This window comes from Phyllostomus hastatus, unplaced genomic scaffold, assembly GCF_019186645.2.
Source record: "Phyllostomus hastatus isolate PE091 unplaced genomic scaffold, TTU_PhHast_1.1 phas_contig_471, whole genome shotgun sequence".
NCBI classification, from domain to species: Eukaryota; Metazoa; Chordata; class Mammalia; order Chiroptera; family Phyllostomidae; genus Phyllostomus; species Phyllostomus hastatus.
In genome coordinates, this window is record NW_025333887.1 from 1,008,205 (window position 1) to 1,027,282 (window position 19,078).

The window sequence follows — 19,078 nt, forward strand, 5'->3', positions numbered from 1 at the left end:
CACTGTGACGTCTGCATAAGAAAAGAGACAACACTCTTATGATGTAGTCACCCCCTTTTCATTCATTCATCCCCAAGGGCAACCACATCCATTCATCACCGTGTGCCAGATGGAGGATTGCTGGGGGGCTCCTGGCCCCCCTGCCCCCAAACCTCTGAGGACATGCCCATCCCCAGGAGTCCCCCATAGCTCCTGAGGTGTCTGGATCTCCCCCTAAGACATCCCCCGCAGGCCTGGTGTCACTACTCAGGGCTTCATGGGACCCTGAATGCTCTTGTACCCCTCCAGCGATCCCAAGGGCTCTGTGTACCCCCATCCCCATGCTTCACACCCAACCCCCAGAGCTCTGGAGCCCCACAAGGGCACCTGAGTGCTCCCTAGTGCCCTGGGCACCCCAACCCAAAGGTTTTTGAGGGCTCCCTGGGCCCCCAAGGGAACCCCAGGCTTGAAGGTCTCCACCTAGTGTTTTCCAGGGCTCTGGGCCTACTCCCCGTCCTTGAGAACTCCAAGGGAACCACGCTCCCAGAAGGCCCCTAGAGCTCTGAGGTCCCCCACACACGGCGACCGAGGGCTCCAGCACTCCTACTCCCCAGGACACAGGCCAACGTCCACTCCCTGCTTCCCTGCCAAGGGCTCCAGGGGTGCTGGGGACACAGCGGGGGCAACAGCTGCTTGCAGGTTAACAGGTCATGGCTCTGCTTCCATGGGCCCAACAGGTCCTGTTGGGGTGCTGGACACAGCACTGTGGGTGGCCGTGGGGGGAGCTGAGATGCACCCTGGGGGTGGGGCGTACAGAGAGGAGTGCCCTGCTGCTGGGACAAAGGGTGGAGCTCAGAAATCCCACTCCTGACCTCCCCCCATGAAATGAGCCCCCTGGACAGGGCCAGGGGGAGCAGCAGACAGCACTGGGCAGGCCCACGGGTGTCCCTGCCTTGACCACCATGCTGCACAACAGCCACTGTTGAGCTCTGGAGGGTACCTCCTGAGCCAGGTAGATCCTGGCACCAAGCAGGCAGCCTCCAAGAGGACAGCCCGAGGGACACACATCCTGTGGCTCCAAGAGGCTGGACTACCAGGGCCTCGGAGAAACTTAACAGAACTGGAAAGTGGTACTGGGACCTTGCGTTACTGCACCTGGGGCTGGAACGCTGGCCTGGGCTCCGGGTGGCCAGTCTGCAGTCCACCCCAGGGGCTCAGGACACAGCTGAATAAAACTCCCTGGTCCACCACTTCTCCCTCCCACTGTCATCAAAGGCCGGCAGTGGACAGAGGCGGGTGGACTCTGGAGGCTTCTGCAAGCTACCCAGCTGGAGAGGGGGCAGGAACAGGCAGAGCCAGGCCCAGGCCCAGAGAGGTCGGCACCAGTGGGCAGATAGAGATCCCCAAGGCACCCCTCCTCCCCTCGGCCCAGTGGGCACCCAGGATGCTGCACGCAAGGAGCGCACCTCCCTCCCCTGAGCCACCAGAGCCTCCTGCCCCTCCCTGGGCAGGCCCCTCAGAGGAGACAGTCCTGCCTCCCTTACTCTCCCAAATGCCTGCCTGGTGGGGCTCCCTTGGAGGTGGCCCCAGAGCTGAGCCGAGCTAACCAGGAGTCCCTGTCCCCTCCCCAGAGGCCACATCAGGCCCAGGCAGCTGCCCAGGCCACCAGTCCCTATGCCCAAGCCCTGCTCGCCAATAGGTGCCAGCAGTGGAGGAGAGGTCCCTGCCATGTGCCCTCCCCCCCGTTCACCCACCTCACTATGAAGTCAGGGGAGGAGATGGCTGGTCAGCCTGTTGGGGGCCTCCCACAGCAGCAGGGGGAGGGCCGAGCTGGCCACCCTCACCACAAGGCCAGCCTCCACCCCTGCCCCAGCCACCCTTCTGCCCCTGACCCTCCCTGCTGCCTGTCTCCCCAGCAGGCTTGGAGGGACCCAGGTGGGGAAGGAGGAGTGGTGGACCCCCAGGGCTGGGCCACCCACCTCTTTCTGACAGTGAGGGAGTACCAGCATGTCAACAAGGGCAACACTGGTCTGGGGACCCCCCCCCCCAGCACAGGCACCCTCACCCACTCCAGGCACGGGGCCAGGGTGCTCCGGGGGCAGCCTCCGGGAACCTCAATGGAGCCAGTGGGCCGAGGAGGGGTAACCGCCAAGTCGGGGGTCAGTGAGCATGCGGGGTGCTGGGTGCTGGCCCCGGGCCATCACGTGCACTTGGAGATGGACAGCTCAGGACGGTCTCATCCCACTGCAGGGCCCTGGGCCCATCCCAGCTGCACACAGGTCCCCGACAGGGCAGGGACTGTCACGTACAGCAGGCTGCTCCTCAGGCCCCAGGCATCTCCAGGGAGGGCATTCCCTGACGAGAGGACACTGTGCCACTTGAGGTCAGGCTGGTTTCAGCCACCTCCGTGACCCACCGCAGCTGTCACAGCAGGTCCCCCTGAGCCCGGACAGGCCGCTGCCAGAGGAGCAGGGCTGAGGAAGTCGCCGAACAGGGGGCGGGGTAGAGGTTGCCTGTGGGTCAGCACAGCTGCCAAAGACAGGCGTGGCACCGACAGCCCGTGCCCCCTGGGAGTGGAGCCAGGTCCTCAGGCAGAGGGTGAAAGCCACAGATGGTCACTGATAGTGGGTGGGGACAGAGTCTGGCCCGTGCTGTGACTGTGCCCATCCTCAGAGCAGGCCACCAGGACCAGCTCCCCCAGGGCAGGATGCCATGGACAGCTGGCTGAGGGAGGACCCAGTGCCCGTCCAGCCCTCCACGGCCTTTGTGGGCAGGTGCCCCCCCCCCGACCCAGGGAAGGCTGCAGGGAACATGGGGCCCCCTCACTGTCCCTCCTGCCCAGGGCCGAGGGTCAGGAAGGTGGGGGCTCAGCTCAGGCATGGGCTGCAGGACGGTGCGGTCAGTGGTCAGATGGCCCAGCCCTGTGGCGTGGGGGCCACGCAGGCCTCAGCATCTCCACAGGACCCCCAGGACCTTGTGTCGCAACAGCCTGGCTGATTGTCCCCAGGAGTCAGGACCAGCATCCCTGAGGCAAGGCCAGAGAGCATCACCTTGCTCTCTGCTTCCGCTCCCCTGAAACTCGCTGTGTTTGGGTTCAAGAAACACACAGCAGCCCCGGACGGTGCCAGGAGCTGTTGCCAAGGGCCTGTGTTGCCCAGCAGCAAGAGCCAACAAGAAAACCCTCACTGCCCACAGAAACTGTGTGACAAATTCAGAGCCACCAAGCGCGTCATCGGGGAAGTCACCTCTGAGCCCCAGGCAGGGAAGGGCAGGTGTGTTTCCAGGGCAACGACATGCAAAGGGCCTCCTTCAGCCACAGTGGGAGCTCCTTCCTGAACAAGGGGACACTCGGCTGCCCCCCCTGCCAGGCTGGCGCCTGCCACCACCACACCCAGCTGCCAGGACCCAGCCCAGGGCTACCTGATACCCCCATTGCAGGAAAGGGGCTAGGCAGCTTGCAGCTCCATAATGTGGCTGCACCTCACTGTTTCCTGCCCCCACACTTCCAGGCTGCAGGGTGGAAGGCTGGAGGGGAGGGTGGGGAAGAGGAGGTGCCTGTGTGCGGGGAGAGGGTCACCCTGCCTCAGGCAGGGCAGCTGCCCGAGTCCCTGGGGGAAGAAGGTGTCAGGGCAAGACTGAGCTGCTGGGTGGGGACTGGCAGGGCGCTGGCAAGAGCTGCTGTGAAGAGCTTCCTGCCCCTGGGCCTGGGGCTGCCACCAGGGCTGCAGACTCCCCTGCAAAGGGCAGAGAGTACACGCCGTGGGCACATGGGGGCTCTGACGCACATCCTTCTCTCCTCTGGCTTCTTGTGGGATTTGGTTACAGCGCTTTAAAGACAAAGAGCCACTCTGCCCTGACAAACACCAGTCCTGCCTGTCTTGCTGCCGGGGCTAGACCTCGCCACCCCACCATGACAAGGGACCCGTTCCTGAGGGGCCTGTTCTGTGTGGCACCAGGAGTCCTCGCTCCTGGACACCCAGATGCAGCAGCAGGGACACTCCTGGGAGCCTTGTCTTTTGCCGTGAACGGAACACCCCTCACCCTAGCGGGTGTCGTCGTTCCCCCAGCATAGTTCAGGGTCCTTCTGTGTGCCCCCTAGACACAGGGCAGAGGTGAGGGAACGTTGCTGAGAGATAAAGTCCTACAGGGCCTGGCTTCCATTTGGGGGGCTGCTCACCCTCTCCCCTGGCTCTGGGAGAGCCCTGCCCTGAGCACCCTGCAGACAGGCCCGTGGGGGCGGGGGCGCTGAGCCCCATTGCCACGTCCACGTGAGTGAACTTGGAGGCAGAGCTCCCCCACTAGGTAGGCCAGAGGGCTGCAGCCCAGCTGATGCCTGGACTGCAGCCTGTGCAAGATCCCAAGCCAGAACTCCCAGCCAAGCCCTGGAGCTGCCCTGGGAGGTCCCAAGTGTCAGTCGCACCAGGGCTCTACGTTCGGGGCAGGTTGTTATGCAGCAACAGGGAACGAACACACAAGTGTAAGTGGAGAACGGGCCCTGGCCAGGTGGTGCAGTCGGTTGGAGCGTCGTGCCGACTCACCAAGGTTACGGGTTCAGTCCCCAGTAGTAGCACATGCGGGTTTCACCCAATGGGTGCCTGCATGTCTGGAACAGCAATCAAAGTTTCTCTCTCGCTCTCTAATTCCCTCTCTCTCTGTCTCTCTAACAAACAGCCCTGGCTGGTGTAGCTCAGTGGATTCAGTGTCAGCCTGAGAACTGAAAGGTTGCCAGTTCGATTCCCAGTCAAAGCACATGCCTGGGTTGCGGGCCACGTCCCCAGTTGGGTCATGCGAGAGGCAACTGATTGATGTATCTCTCTCACATCGATGTTTCTCCTCCTCTCTTTCTCCCTCACCTCTCCTCTCTCTAAAAGTAAAAGAAATAAAATCTTTTAAAAAATCAATAAACATATCTTCAGGTGAGGGTTTCATAAGTAAGTAAGTAAGTGAAGAAAGAAAGAAAGAAAGAAAGAAAGAAAGATAGAAAGGAAGGAAGGAAGATAGAAAGGAAGGAAGGAAGGAAGGAAGGAAGGAAGGAAGGAAGAAAGAAAGAAAGAAAGAAAGAAAGAAAGAAAGAAAGAAAGAAAGAAAGAAAGAAAGAAAGAAAGAAAGAAAGAAAGAAAGAAAGAAAGAAAAGAAAAGAAGAAGGCTCTAGGCCTGGCTGGTGTGGCTCAGTGGATTGAGCGCCGGCCTGCAAAGCAAAGGGTCACAGGTTTGATTCCCAGTCAGGGCACATGCCTGCAGAGTTGTGTGGGCCACGTCCCCGGTGGGGGCACACAAGAGGCAACCACACATTGATGTTTCCCTCCCTCTTTTCTCCCTCCCTTCCCCTCTGTCTAAAAAATAAATAAATAACATCTTTTAAACAGCAGAACGCTCTAGGTCTGAAGCAAACTGACAAGAAACCCCAGAAGCCATTAGGAAAAGCCTGGAAGGTCTGATGACACGGAAACCAAATTCATCTGCCTGACCAAACGCAAACCCCCAAACCACAAAGTCCAGGGACAAGTGACAAAGTGGGGGAAAAAAATATTGGCAAGATGTGACTCAGGGCTCCATCATCAAGGTAGCGAGGGCTGGAACCCGTGCACAGGGAACAGCCTGGTGACCCCAAAGGAAAACGGGTCAGGGAGGGGAAAGGTGGCAAACGGAAGCCAAAGGTTACTCCACCGTCTGTCCCCAGAGCCAGAATAGGCTCAGGTGCTGGGATCCCAGGGACAACCGGTGGTGGCCAGTGACTGGTGATGAACTTCACCTGCTGCTCCAACTGGGCAACAGGCCACCGTGGAGCTGAGCACAGGCCGACCACTGACCGCTGCAAAGACTGGCCAAGGAAGGTGGGTGGTGTTGCTGGGCAGTGACACCCAGGAGCTGGGAGACCCTCTTGGTGAGGGATGTTAGGCGGGAAAGGTAGAGGCCTCACACCAGCTAGAGGGCGGGCCGTGCCCACAGACCTGACCATTGTCAGGGTCGTCCCAGGCAGAAAATGGCTTTCTGGCCCCCAAGTCCATGCTCCTGCCCTTGGGGCCCATGTTCTGGGCCCTTTCCCATCCCCGAACTCGGTTTGGGTCTTTCCTCTGCCTCATTGGAGAGTTCTCTCCGTCCCCAGGGCCAGGCACAACTCTGACCTCTGCCCCTCTCTCCCCCACGTGCCCAGATGTTACCAGATGCAGTCTGGGAACTGCTGAGCACCTGCACAGAACCCGACACCTTTCCCAGGCTGGGCTGTGGACAGGGCCCTCCTGAGGGCCCGGGTGGGGCTGGGTCACTATTGCTAAACAGGAAGCCCCTGCTCTCTCCAGGGCTAGCACCCTCCCAGCATTCCTCACAGCTGCGGGGACCCTGCGAGGGAGCCAGCCGCAAGCAGGGCAGGGGACACACACCTAGGAGAGCTCCAGGTCTTTAAAGAAGGGCTTCTCACAGTGGGGTCCTTGGACTAGAATCATCGGCACCACAGGAGATTGTGAGAGTCCCCTGTTCTCAGGCCCCACCTCAGATCTGCAAGATCAGTGACCTGGAGCGGGCCCCCTGACCCTGGTTTAAACAAGCCATCCAGGCGGTCTCATGCTCCTGCACCCTCCGGCGTGACACCTACCAGCCCTTTCTTCAGGGCTCACTTTGACCTCCCCAGGTGAGAGTCGGGCAGACACATTCCTAGGTGACTTGGCCTCAACTCTGTCCAGGGAGTGGGCACTAGGCTCGTGTGTGTGTGTGTGTGTGTGTGTGTGTGTGTGTGTTCGTTCATGTAGCCTTTGCTTTACAGAAAACTGTGCAAACACACTCAGGAGGCGCTGGAACACAACGGGCAAGGCAAAGAGTGCGTACGGGAGTTTGCGTGAAGGGTAGATTTTAGAGTCCGAGATGTACCGCGCCCTTGTGAGGCCCCGCCCCGAACGCTTCTGCGGTCAGCTCGCACGCCAACCGGAAACTCCACCCCATAGGTCACTGTTCAGTGCCCCTTTTCTGGCGCCTTTTCCGGACAGATTCGCCAATGACCAAGCTTGTCTGTTAATGAGACCCGCCCCCAGGCTTCCAGAAGAAGCCCAGCCCCTCTATTCTGAGGGACACTTCTTCTGCCCAGTGAACGTTGGCCGATCTCCCGAAAGCGCCTCTAGACTCCTCCTCATAGGCTCCTGCTCATAGGCTCCTCCTTCGTGGGTTCTTCTCTGGGCTTTGGGGCGGGCTGGCTGGATAGCGGATACCTACATATCCCCGTGCGGAGTCCATGGAGTCTCCACGTAGCAAGAGTCCTGTCTATACAGGACTCTTCAGTACTTTTTTGAAAATGTTGTTTGTTTGTTTGTTTGTTTGTTTGTTTGTTTGTTTGTTTGTTTGTTTGTTTAGAGAGGGGGAGAAAAACATCAATCTGTGGTTGCCTCTCTCACGCCCCCTACTGGGTTCTGGCCTGCAAACCAGGCATGTGCCCTGACTGGGAATGGAACCAGCCACACTTTAGTTTGCAGGCCCTCACTCAACCCACTGAGCCACATCAGCGGAGGCCTGCTTCTGTACTTTTGATGTAAACTTGCATTTTGAGGTACTTAAGTTCACAGAAAGTTACATAGAAACGTTCAAGACCCAGGGGCCCCTCCCGCAGTTCCCTACCGTCAGCATCTTGAACATTTAGTGTAATTGCACACCAGGAAATAGCCTTGGTGCCATCTTAGACTGCTCAGGGTTACATCCATGTGTGTTCGAGAGCGTGTGCACACGCATAGCTCTGTACACTTGAATCAAGTATGTAGATTCGAGTGACTGCCACTGCCATCAATGTCCAGCCTGTTTTCTCACAAGGATTTCTCTGGTTGATACTTCATAGCCACAGTCTCTCCCCTCCTCTTACTAACCCAGGGCAACTAGTGTTGTAGTCTGGGTATAATTTTGTCATTTGAAGATTGTTATGTACACATCAATGGAATTATGCAGTATGTAAGTGGGGGTGAGCTTTTTTCCCACTCATGTTGATGCCCTTGAGGTCCATCCAAGCTGTCACATGTATCCACGTTCTTCCTCTGCATGGCTGGCGATCGTCCTTGTGGCGGGTCAACCAGTGTTCGCTCAAGCACTCACCCACTGAAAAGTGTGCTGTGTTTTCCCGGTTTTAGGCGTCTACCAATAACGTGTATGAACACTGGCGCGCAGGTTTCCTGTAATTACAGGTTTCCATTTCTTTGGCATAGGTGTGCAGGAGAGCAGTGGCTGGCACTGTGGAGACGGATGTGTAGCTTAAAAAAAAAAACACAAAACCAGCTGAAGTGCCTTCTGCAGTGGCCATACCATTTTACATCACCATCCTGCAAACTTTTAAAGCACATAATAGAAAATTTTACAAAACATTATTTTAAAGAAGATTGGCAACAATTTTCTCTTCTAACTACATTTTCCATGCAATCACCAATATAATTACTCACACACTTTTAATTTTTTTAAAGATTTTATGTATTTATTTTTTACAGAGGGGAAGGGAGGGAGAAAGAGAGGAAGAGAAACATCGATCAGTTGCCTCTCTTAAGCACCCGGACCCCAGGAACATCCCAGGCATGTGCCCTGACCAGGAATTGAAGTGATGACCTAACACTTTGTAGGATGACACCCAAGCAACAGCCACGCATGTCAGGGCATTCACACAGTTTTAAAACACATGACAACCTATACATTTTTATTGTGATTTTCTTTTACTTAGCCATGTATCTTCAAAGTCCTTCCATGTCCATATACAAATGTCTAGCTCATTTCTTCTCTGGCTGCTTGGTATTTGATAGAATACGTGTACTGTAATTTACATAATGACTTTCCAACTGATGTACTGTCACATTGTCTTTCTTTTCTGTTTTGCTATCATTAATGCTGCAATCACCAGCTTTGAACATGTGTCAATCTCCCTCTAGGATAATTTCCAACAAGTGGAATTGCCAAGTCAAAACCTATGGGCAATTAACATGTTAATAGACACTATTTGGCCCTGGTGATATAGCTCAGTTGGTTGGGGTGTCATCCTCATATGCTAAGGTTGCAGGTTCCATTCCTGGTAGGGCACATACAACAATCAACCTATGAATGCATGAAGAAGTGGAAGAACAAATGTCTCTCACCCTGGCTGGTGTGGCTCAGTAGATTGAGCATGGGCCTGTGAACCAAAGTGTTGCTGGTTCAATTCCCAGTCAGAGCAGGTCTCCAGTAGGGGGTGCATAAGAGGCAATCACACATTGATGTTTCCTTCTCTTTCTCCTTCCCTTTCACTCTCTCTAAAAACAAATAAATAAAACTATATTTTAAAAAAAGAACAAATGTCTCTCTCTTCCCCCTCTCTCCCCCCACTACCTTCTCTCAAATCAATACATTATCAAACAAATGAGAAAAGACACTATGTTAATGTCTTCCCAAAAGACCCTACTTCTCATACATTAGGACTGTTAGTCCTCTGTTAGGTATGCTGCAAATATTTCCCCTCGTTTGTCTTTTGTCTTTTTTTCTTAAAAGACCAGGCTTGCTGGTTTTGGCTATGAAGAAGCCAAACATTTTTAGCAGGGGCGGGGTCTTCTCCAGAACTCATGGCTTTGGTCTGAGGGCTGGCAGCAGAAAGCAAACTGGCTCCTGTGCAGGGGGAAGGTGGGGGTGAGCAGGTGGCTGCTGTGTGGAGGGGATGTGTTAATAAAAGTACCCATGGAGAACACTGAAAACTCAGTGGATCGAAAAGCCATAAAAAATTCAGAAACACCCCCCTGTCTAGTATGGTTCAGTGGATTGAGTGCTGGCCTGTGAACCAAAGGGTCGCCGGTTCTATTCCCAGTCAGAGAACATGCCTGGGCTGTGGGCCGGGTTCCTGGTTGGGGGTATGTGAGAGGCAACCACACACTGATGTTTTTCTCCCTGTCTTTCTCCCTTCCTCTCTCTCTAAAAATAAAATCTTTTTAAAAATTCAGAAACTGGGGGGAGGGGGAGGGAGAAAATACAAACTGTAATTGAACAACAATAAAATAATTTTTAAAAAAAATTCATAAACAAAACTCTTACATGGAAGCAAATCAATGGACTCTGGGAGATCCTTGGACAATAGTTATAAAACGGATTATCCTGAAATGGGTTTACATATAATAATCAATAATAAGTTTCATAAATACTGGAATGGCATCTTGGTCTGGTACACATATACATGCAGCAATCCTCAGGGCAACACTCATGAACTTGAAATATGAATTCAGGAATAAAAATGATCTTACATGCAAAGATATTGTGGAACTTCTGTGTAGTGTTTCTTTTTTAAATTTTTATTTATTTATTTATTTATTTTAAGTTTTTTACTGTTATTCTATTACAGTTGTCCCAATTCCACCCCCCCCCCACCAAGTGTGCAGTGTTTCTAAAGAAGGTCGTTGCAAAAGCAGCAGTTCTATTTGCATTCTTCTAAGCCATGGTGATGAAGGAACAATTTTTGGAACAAATGTTGACCTGAGAAAATTAACAAGCTTTTTCAGAGGGGATTATTGTAGAAATCTAACTGGAAAACCCAACCTTTTCATTATTCAGGCCTGCCAAGGTACAGAACTGGACCATGGTATTGAGACCAACAGTGGTAATAATGGTGACATGCCATGTTAGAAAATACCAGTTGAGGCAGACTTCTTTCTGGCAAAATTCAAAGGATGAATCCTGTTTCATCCACTTTGTGTTGTGCTAAAACTATATGCTCACAAGCTTGAGCTTATGCATATTCTTACTCAGGCTGACCAAAAGGTAGCAACAGAATTTGCATCCTTTTCCTTTGACTTTTACTTTTCATGCAAAGAAAAATATTCTGTGTATTATGTCTATGCTCCCAAAAGAACTGTATTTTTTTTAAATTTATTGATTTGTGTTGAGAGAGAGAGAGGGAGAGAGAGAAACATCAGTTTGTTGTTCCACACATTTATGCATTCATTGGTTGGTTCCTGTATGTGCCCTGACCAGGGACGAAACCTGCAAACTTGGTGAATGGGGATGGCACTCTAACCAATTGATTTACCTGGGCAGGGCAAAAGAAGTGTATTTTTATCACTAAAGAAATGGATGGACTTCTGGTCGAGATGGCAGCATAGGCAAACATGGCTTACCCCTTCAAATAACCACATCAAAATTACAACTAAAATATAGAACAACCATCACTCAGAACCATCAGAAATCAAGTTGAATGGAAGTCTGACCACTACGGAATTAAAGAAACCACATCCACCCAGACTGGTAGGAGGGGCACAGGCGCAGGCGCAGAATGTGGGCTGGTCTCACATGCACGTGTGGTAGACAAAAATTCAGGAGGGATATCCCAGGAGCAAGGTGTCCCAGACCCACACCAGGCCCCCTAACCCAGGATTCCAGTGCCAGGAAGATAAGTCCTCACAACTTCTGAGGGCAAACACCAGTGTGGATTGAGTTGGTGGAAGAAACTTCTGGAGCCCCAAACAGTTTGTCTTAAGGAGCCCACACATGGACTCACCTACTCAGACTCACTCCCTCTGAGCTCCAGCACTGGGGTAGCAGCTTGTAAGGCATCAGTGGCATACAGGGAGAAACTGAAGTGTCTGGCATCAGGGTGAGCAAAGGCCATTTTGTCCCTTTGCCAAACCCTACGCCAACAGAGCCAGTAGGCTGGTGCCATATCTGAGACTCCATCAACCTGGCTAAAACTGTTTGACCCACTTTGGAAATCCCCAGAGACTCTGTGCCACCCAACTTAAGGTCCCATCCAAGCTGATTTTCCATATGAATGGCTGGTCTTGGCTCATATTGTACCACTTCCTAAATCATCTCAAACAAGCAACAGCCGGGCTCAGTGAGCCCAGGTCTGGAACTAGCAGCAGCCAGTCTAGACTCACAGCTTGGCTTTGCCTGGGAATTTCCAAACCCAGCACAAGTAGCATCCATCTCAGATTGCCTTATAGGTCAGGCAGGGTGGCCCTGGGCAAAACACAGGTGGGGGCTGACCTTGGCCTGAATCACCCAGGGAACCCCAGGGTCAGTGCACCCAGTGGACAGCTACGGACCACATTGGAATACCACAACCCTGCCCCTGCGCAGCTGATCCTCCACGGAGGGCAGAGGTTGGTGGTCAGTGGTCACAGCCAGTCCTTGCAGCTCACTGGCCTGGGTAAATCCCTTTCATTAATCTGCCGACAGCAACCAGGGCTCAACTGCAAGAGGAGGGTATACTCAGCCCACACAGAGGGCATGCCTCAAGTACCCAACTTCAGTGATAGGGGAGGATGTCACCCCACTAGGTGACACCCACAGGACACCCACTACATTAGGCCACACTACCAAGATATGGAGTCATAGCAGCTCTGCCTAATACATAGAAAGAAACACAGGGAGGCTGCCAAAATGAGGAGACAAAGAAATATGGTCTAAATGAAAAACAGATAAAAACTCCAGAAAAAGAGTTAAAGAAATGGGGATAAGCAATCTATCAGATGCAGAGTTTAAAACACTGGTTATAAGGATGCTCAGGGAACTTAGTGAGGACCTCAACAGCACAAAAAAGATCCAGTCAGAAACAAAGGATTCACTAATTAAAATAAAGAACAATTTACAGGGAAACAACAGTAGAATGAATGAAGCCAAGAATCAAACAATGACTTGGAACATAACAAAGCAAAAAACAACGAATCAGAACAAGAAGAAAAAAGAATCCAAAAAATGGGGATAATATAAGCGACCTCTGGGAAAACTTCAAGAAGTCCAATATTTGCATCATAGGGGTGGCAGAAGGAGAAGAGAAAGAGCCAGAAATTGGAAATCTATCTGAAAAAATAGTGAAAGAAAACTTCCCTAATTTGGTGAAGGAAATAGACATGCAAATCCAGGAAGCACAGAGAGTCTCAAACAAGATGGATGTAAGGAGGCCTACTGCAAGACACATCATAATTAAAATGCCAAAGGTTAAAGATAAAGAGAGAATCTTAAAAGCAGCAAGACAAAAGAAGTTAGTTACCAGATTGTTGCCAGATGAGAGAGGAGTGAGGGAGAATGGATGAAGAAGTGAGAGGATTAAGAAGTACAAATAGTGCCCTGGCTGGTGTGGCTCAGTGGATTGAGCACGGGCTGGGAACGAGAGGGTTGCCAGTTGGATTCCTAGTCAGGGCACATGCCTGGGTTGCAGGCCGGGTCCCTGGTTGGGGGTGTGCAGAGAGGCAACCAGTCGATTTCTCTCTCACACATCAATGTTTCTCTCCCTCGCTTTCTCTCTCCCTTCTCATCTCTCTAAAAATAAATAAATGAAATATTTTGTTAAAAAAGAAGTACAAATAGGTAGTTACAGAATAGCCGCGGGGATGTAAAGTACAGTCTAGGAAATGGTGTAATAACAAAAAACTTATACACATAACCCATGGACATGAACAATGGTGGGGGGATTGCCTGAGGAAGTAGGGGGTGCTGGTGGAGGGGGGCAAATGGGGAAAAATCAGAACAACTGTAATAGCATAATCAATAAAATATAATTTTTAAAAATGGATAATATTTTTTAGTTTGTATGCCAAGGTAGGAATACAGTATAACTAATACTGTATTTTCCCTTCATTTAAGTCTAATCTAATGTTCCAGTTGATACTTTGAATCATGCCATTTTCCTAGCAATGGAACCATGAAGCACCCTGGGTGGTATGGCTCAGTAGATTGAGTGCTGGCCTGCAAACAGAAAGGTCGCCAGTTTGATTTCTGGTCAGGGCATGTGCCTGGGTTTCAGGCCGATTCCCCAGTTGGGAGCATTCAAGAGGCAACCAGTTGATGTCTCTCTCACAAAAATGTTATAGGAAAAAAGCTGGTCTAGGTGGGGATGCTTTGGCTCACTGAGAAGTCAGAGAAAATGGGCCACTGGAGACAGGTTCAGGAGGTTAGCCAGAGAGGCCTGTGGAGGAGGGCAAAGGCAAAAAAGTGCTCCTAGGTCCTTTGTCTTAAGGGGTTTTTAAAAGATTTTTATTTTATTTTTAGAGAGAGGGGAAGGGAAGTATAGAGATGGGGGAGAAACATTCATCAGTTGCCTCTTGCACACCCCAAACTGGGGACCTGGCCCACAACCCAGGCATGTGCCCTGACTGTGTGGGAATGGAACCAGTGACCTTTTGGTTTGTGAGATGGGGTCCAACTCACTGAGCCACACCAGTCAGACCAGTCTGGAGGGTTTTAAAAGCTTGGAGTCAACAGGAGGATCTCAACAGAATATTCATCATCTTTCCCAGGTATGCCCTTTCGGGGTCATGGTCTGCACTGATTGGTCAGCACCTGAGCAGAGAGTCTAAACCCCAAGGCCAGTGACATGTCGGGAGAAGAAAGGCCACCCTGGGGGCGAGGTCTGGCACCAGCTTTGCCCACTGCTAGGCACCGGGGACTTTCCACCCCGGTAATCTTCGGCCAGTTTGTTCAGCTGTCTCAAGTTTCTCTTCCACTTGCCAAGGGATTTTCCTAGCTTCTTACTAACCTGCCTCAAAATGAAAATGATACTGTTACAATTATATACTATTCTCTGAAATGAAAGGGCTGTGACACACAGAACTTTAGAAATTATCCAGTTTTCCCTTGGTGTAGAGGGAAATGGAAGGCCAGAGAGAAGCAGCACACTGGCCCTGGAGGCCCGCTCCAAGCCTTCTCATTTAGGGAAGTGATGAGCCCTCACTGCGTAATGTGTCTCATAGGCTTTCAGTCTGACATTTCACATGAGCTTTCTTTCACTTGAAGAAAGAAACTTGCATTTATAAGTGACAGGTATTTGTTTTAACTACATCTGTAATTTTTTCTAAGGAAATGAAGCGTGTTACATTGTGTTAAGGTGTGTTCTGTGAAATTTTTATAAAGATTTGTTATTATGAATTTATTTAAAAACAAAACTATAAGAAAAATTTTAAGAAGTTATACATTTTAATTATTTTTATTTTAAAAAATATTTTATTTTTACAGAGAGGTGAAGGAGGGAGAGAGGGAAAATCAGTGTGGTTGCCTCTCCCGCACCCCCTACTGGGCACGTGGCTGGACAAGGAATCAAATCGAAGACCCGGTGGCTTGCAGGCTGGCACTCAGTCCACTCAGCCACACAGGCCAGGGCAGAAGTTATACATTTCTATTATCAAATTTATTAAACTCTCATTTGGTGAGTTGTGGGTTGTGTGTCTTAGACATAGAGGCCTCCTCCCACTTGTGATGAGTGGGGAGACTTGAAGCAGAATTTCTGGGTCTGGATTGCTAATTGCTCACGGACCCAGGCTGCTGGGTGGGCCTGCTGGTCCGTCACTGTGGCCTGGGGTGCTGACCACAAGATCCACATCCACGGCTGCCTGGGCCTGGACTAGTGGCCGTGCCTTTTGGACTCCCAGCCCCTGCACTCCAGGGATGCCAGTTCCGTTTGGGAGAAAGACAAGGAAATATGCAATGAGAAGTGTTCGGTAATATTGTTTAAATGCATAGGTGGTCTGCAGGTAAGGGAAGGAAATCCCTGGGGAATCAGAGCAAAGAAAACAGCAGGGTGAGCTGGGGCTGGGGCCCAGCGAGGTGCTGCCCGGCTGGGTCTCCAAGGCACTCAGGGTTCATGGACCTCTGAAGGTGAGCAGGCAGACCTGAGATCCCACCTGAAACCAGTGCTCTTTTTTTTTAAGATTTTATTCATTTATTTTTAGAGAGGGAAGGGAGGGAGAAAGAGAGAGAGAGAAACATCAATGTGTGGTTGCTGGGGGGTCATGGCCTGCAACCCAGGCATGTACCCTGACTGGGAATCGAACCTGCGACACTTTGGTTCGCAGCCCGCACTCAATCCACTGAGCTACGCCAGCCAGGGCTGAAACCAGTGCTCTTGACGGGACACCTACACGGTGCAAAGGAAGCCCAGGGATGGACAAAGAAGCAGGTCCAACCTATCCTGGGTCTGGGTGAGACGGCCAAGAACCCCATACCCACAGCATCAGTGAGCAGGGCTGCCTTTACCTGGCCTGGCCGCAGGTGGAGGGCCTTTGGCGAACCCCTGGCTGAGGAAGGAACTGCCTCCCATCGTGGCAGTACTGTGGCCGTCCTGGTGGAGCAAACCCACCCTCCCTGGAAGGGGACGCCCCACCCCGGACTCCCAGGTGCCCCACTGAAGATGGGGCAGCAGTCTAAAACTGAAGACACTGCCCACCTTCCTGGAGAATCAGCAGGTCCATCCAAGAGAGGACAGGCCTTGTCGATGTCCCCAGAGCACAGCGGCCAGGGGCCAGACAGCAACTTTCGGTAATGGCCGTGATTGCTACGTGGGTGCCTGGGCTCCTCCATCCCCCTCGCCCGGCAGCCCCTGGAGGTTGGTAGCAGTGTTCTCCTTATTTTCCAGATGATGAAATGAGAAAAACAGGACAAGGAAGGGTCAGCGGTTTTCTGGATCACTAGCTACCAAGTGGCCGAGGCAGGCTGGGGATCCAGGTGTTGTGCTCCAAGCCCGGCCCCCTTTCTGCGGGCAATGCCCTGCAGCCTGGCTCGCTCCCTCACTCAGAGGTTCCTGGGCTGTGCGTGTGGCACATCAGTGTGTTCCGAAGGTGTGAAGGGCGAACCCGGGTGAATATCCCCCCAGGCCTTGGCCAGCACGTAAGGAAGTGAGGACAGCGAGAAAGAGAACCATCTTCTACTTTGTATTTAATAAGGTGGGACTTAGAAACCAAATTGATATTGCTTTTGAATTCCCATGGGATCAGAAAACAGTTCTCATGGATATTTACAAATTGTTTGCATTACTGCGAGATAAAGTTACTCCAACTCCTAGAATCTTCAATGGCCTCTGAGACACAACAAAATAAAGACACAGAAGGAATCAAAAAGATAAAAATAATTTTCCAGTACAGGCCAACTTGAAAAAAACTTCAGAAGTAAAACAGCATAGTCATTGAAGGGGGTGGGTGGACATGGAAGAGGCTATAAGGAGGATAAATGGTAATGGAAAAAGTACAATAAAAAATAAACTATTGCTCTGGCTGGTGTGGTTCAGTGAATTGGGTGCCGGCCTGCGAACCACAGTGTTGCTGGTTCCATTCCCAATCAGAGCACATGCCTGGGTTGTGGGCCAGGTGCCCAGTAGGGGCCATGTGAGAGGCAAGTACACACTGATGTGTCTCTCCCCTCTCCGTCTCTCCCTTCCCCTTTTCTCTAAAAATAAATAAATAAAATATTTTAAAAGACACTTAAAAATAATACATAGTTGCCCTAGGCTGGTGTGACTCAGTCGACTGAATGCTGGCCTGTGAACCGAAAGGTCGCCAGTTTGATTCCCAGTCAGGGCATATGCCTGGGTTGCAGGCCAGGTCTCCAGTTGGGGTGTGTGAGAGGCAACCAATTGATATTTCTCTCACACATCCATGTTTCTCTCCTTCTCTTTCTCCCTCCTTTCCCCTCTCTCTGAAAATACATAAATAAAATCTTTTTAAAAATAAAAAAGTCATTGAAATGAACATCTCAACAGATGGGTTGAGCCTCAATGAGATGCCATCAACAAATTGGTGACCTGAAAATGGTGCCTTGGAAATTACCTCCTGCCTTCTTAGCTGATGATGTCGCTTCCTCGCCTGAAGAACTGCAGCAGTCCCTCCTCAAAGATCCAGGCTCTGGCTCTTCAACGACCCTCATCCTGGCTTCTAGGCTTCCAATGACACCAACCCCTTCCCTCCTTCCCCTTGCTTAGGGGCAGCAGCTTCTTCCAGTACTGTCTGGTACTTTGCTGTCCCTTTTGCACATTCAGTCTTCTAACCCCTGAGTAACCAACCGCTTACATTCAAGCTCCAGTTCGTTACCTCTTAGCTTGTTACAGTGTAAGCAGAGAACTTCCCTTACTTCAGCAGGGTTGACAGTGCTGCAAATCCAACACAACATTTAATTGCGTGTGTTCCAGAATCCCAATGTCATTTGAATCCCCAGCCTCTCCATGTTCCTTGTGTGAAAGGTAGGGCAGTGGTTGGAGAAGCAGGGCCCTGAAACCTTGAACTGGGGTGTCTGGTTGAAGGGGTCCACTGGGAGCCCCCAGTTCCTCTGAGCCTCCCTTACTGATGTAAGTAGCCTGCCCTCTGGTGTCCGGGGGACTGGTATTTCATTGTTAGAGGACTGTGACATTAACCTCACTTGGGCAGGTGACTTGCAAGGGGACCCGTTGTCCTCAAGACCCACTGCAACCAACCCCTGTTGACATTACACCCATTACGAGTGTCAAATACCTACATGCTTCATGGGACAGACACAAAGTCTAACCCAGGAGGAAATAGCTCACATATAAAGAAAAACTCCCATGGCTTGCTTGGTATCTACCAGCTGTGGGTATGGATCTTCAGGGTGTTAGACTAAGGAAGTGAGCTGTAACACACAGCTGAGTCTGGACTCACTGACAGGGGTGCACTTGCTAGGATTCCAGTTGGAATGTGTTAGTGTATGCAGCTGGTGGGAAGACTAGCATCTCACTTGGTTGGCTGACTGCAACCTGAACACACCTGTGGCCTGCTGTTCGTGGGTTTTGATGCCCAGAGCTGTACTGGCATGAGATGGAGGAATGTAAAGGCTCAGGAAGAGAGGAATTTTGGAGTAGATTTATCACATTCCATCTGAACACTCCATTGCTCAAGTGCGTTCCACAGAAAGGCCCAAAAGCAGCTCTTTTCAGTGAGGCATTGAAAGCCATTGGGGGGGGGGCATCTGTGTCTTTGAAAAGACCACAGTGTCTCTAGAAAAGAGACAAGCAACCTTCTACAGCACTGCTTGATGTATATAAACCTACATGCTCTAGGTCTGCAAGCCAAACACCTGACTTGAGTTGCCACAGTGGAGGGACACAGCCTCTAACTGTTTCCAGACTCAGAGCTCCCAGGTGGAGGGGGAGGCTGGGTCCCCTGGGAAGGCCACTGCACCATGGCTTGACATGCACATCACAAATCTTCCCAAGCCTTCCCAAGGTACCTGCACCCGTTTACTAAAGTGACAGGTTATTCTGAAAACAGGCATGCTTGAGCACGATTCCCTCCTTTGAGGGCCACCCATCAAGTGACACTGAGAAGACTTTGTTACTTCCTGACTTCCTCACCTCCAGAAGCTTGGACAGACACCTGTGGTGGACAACACATTCCCTGGTGACTGGCCCCAG

At 51.4% G+C, this 19,078-nt stretch overlaps 1 pseudogene; it reads left to right on the forward strand.

Moving 5' to 3' along the window:
* The first annotated feature begins 9,630 nt into the window (after positions 1 to 9,630).
* On the forward strand, positions 9,631 to 10,816 carry LOC123823128 (annotated as a pseudogene).
* Positions 10,817 to 19,078: the final 8,262 nt, after the last annotated feature.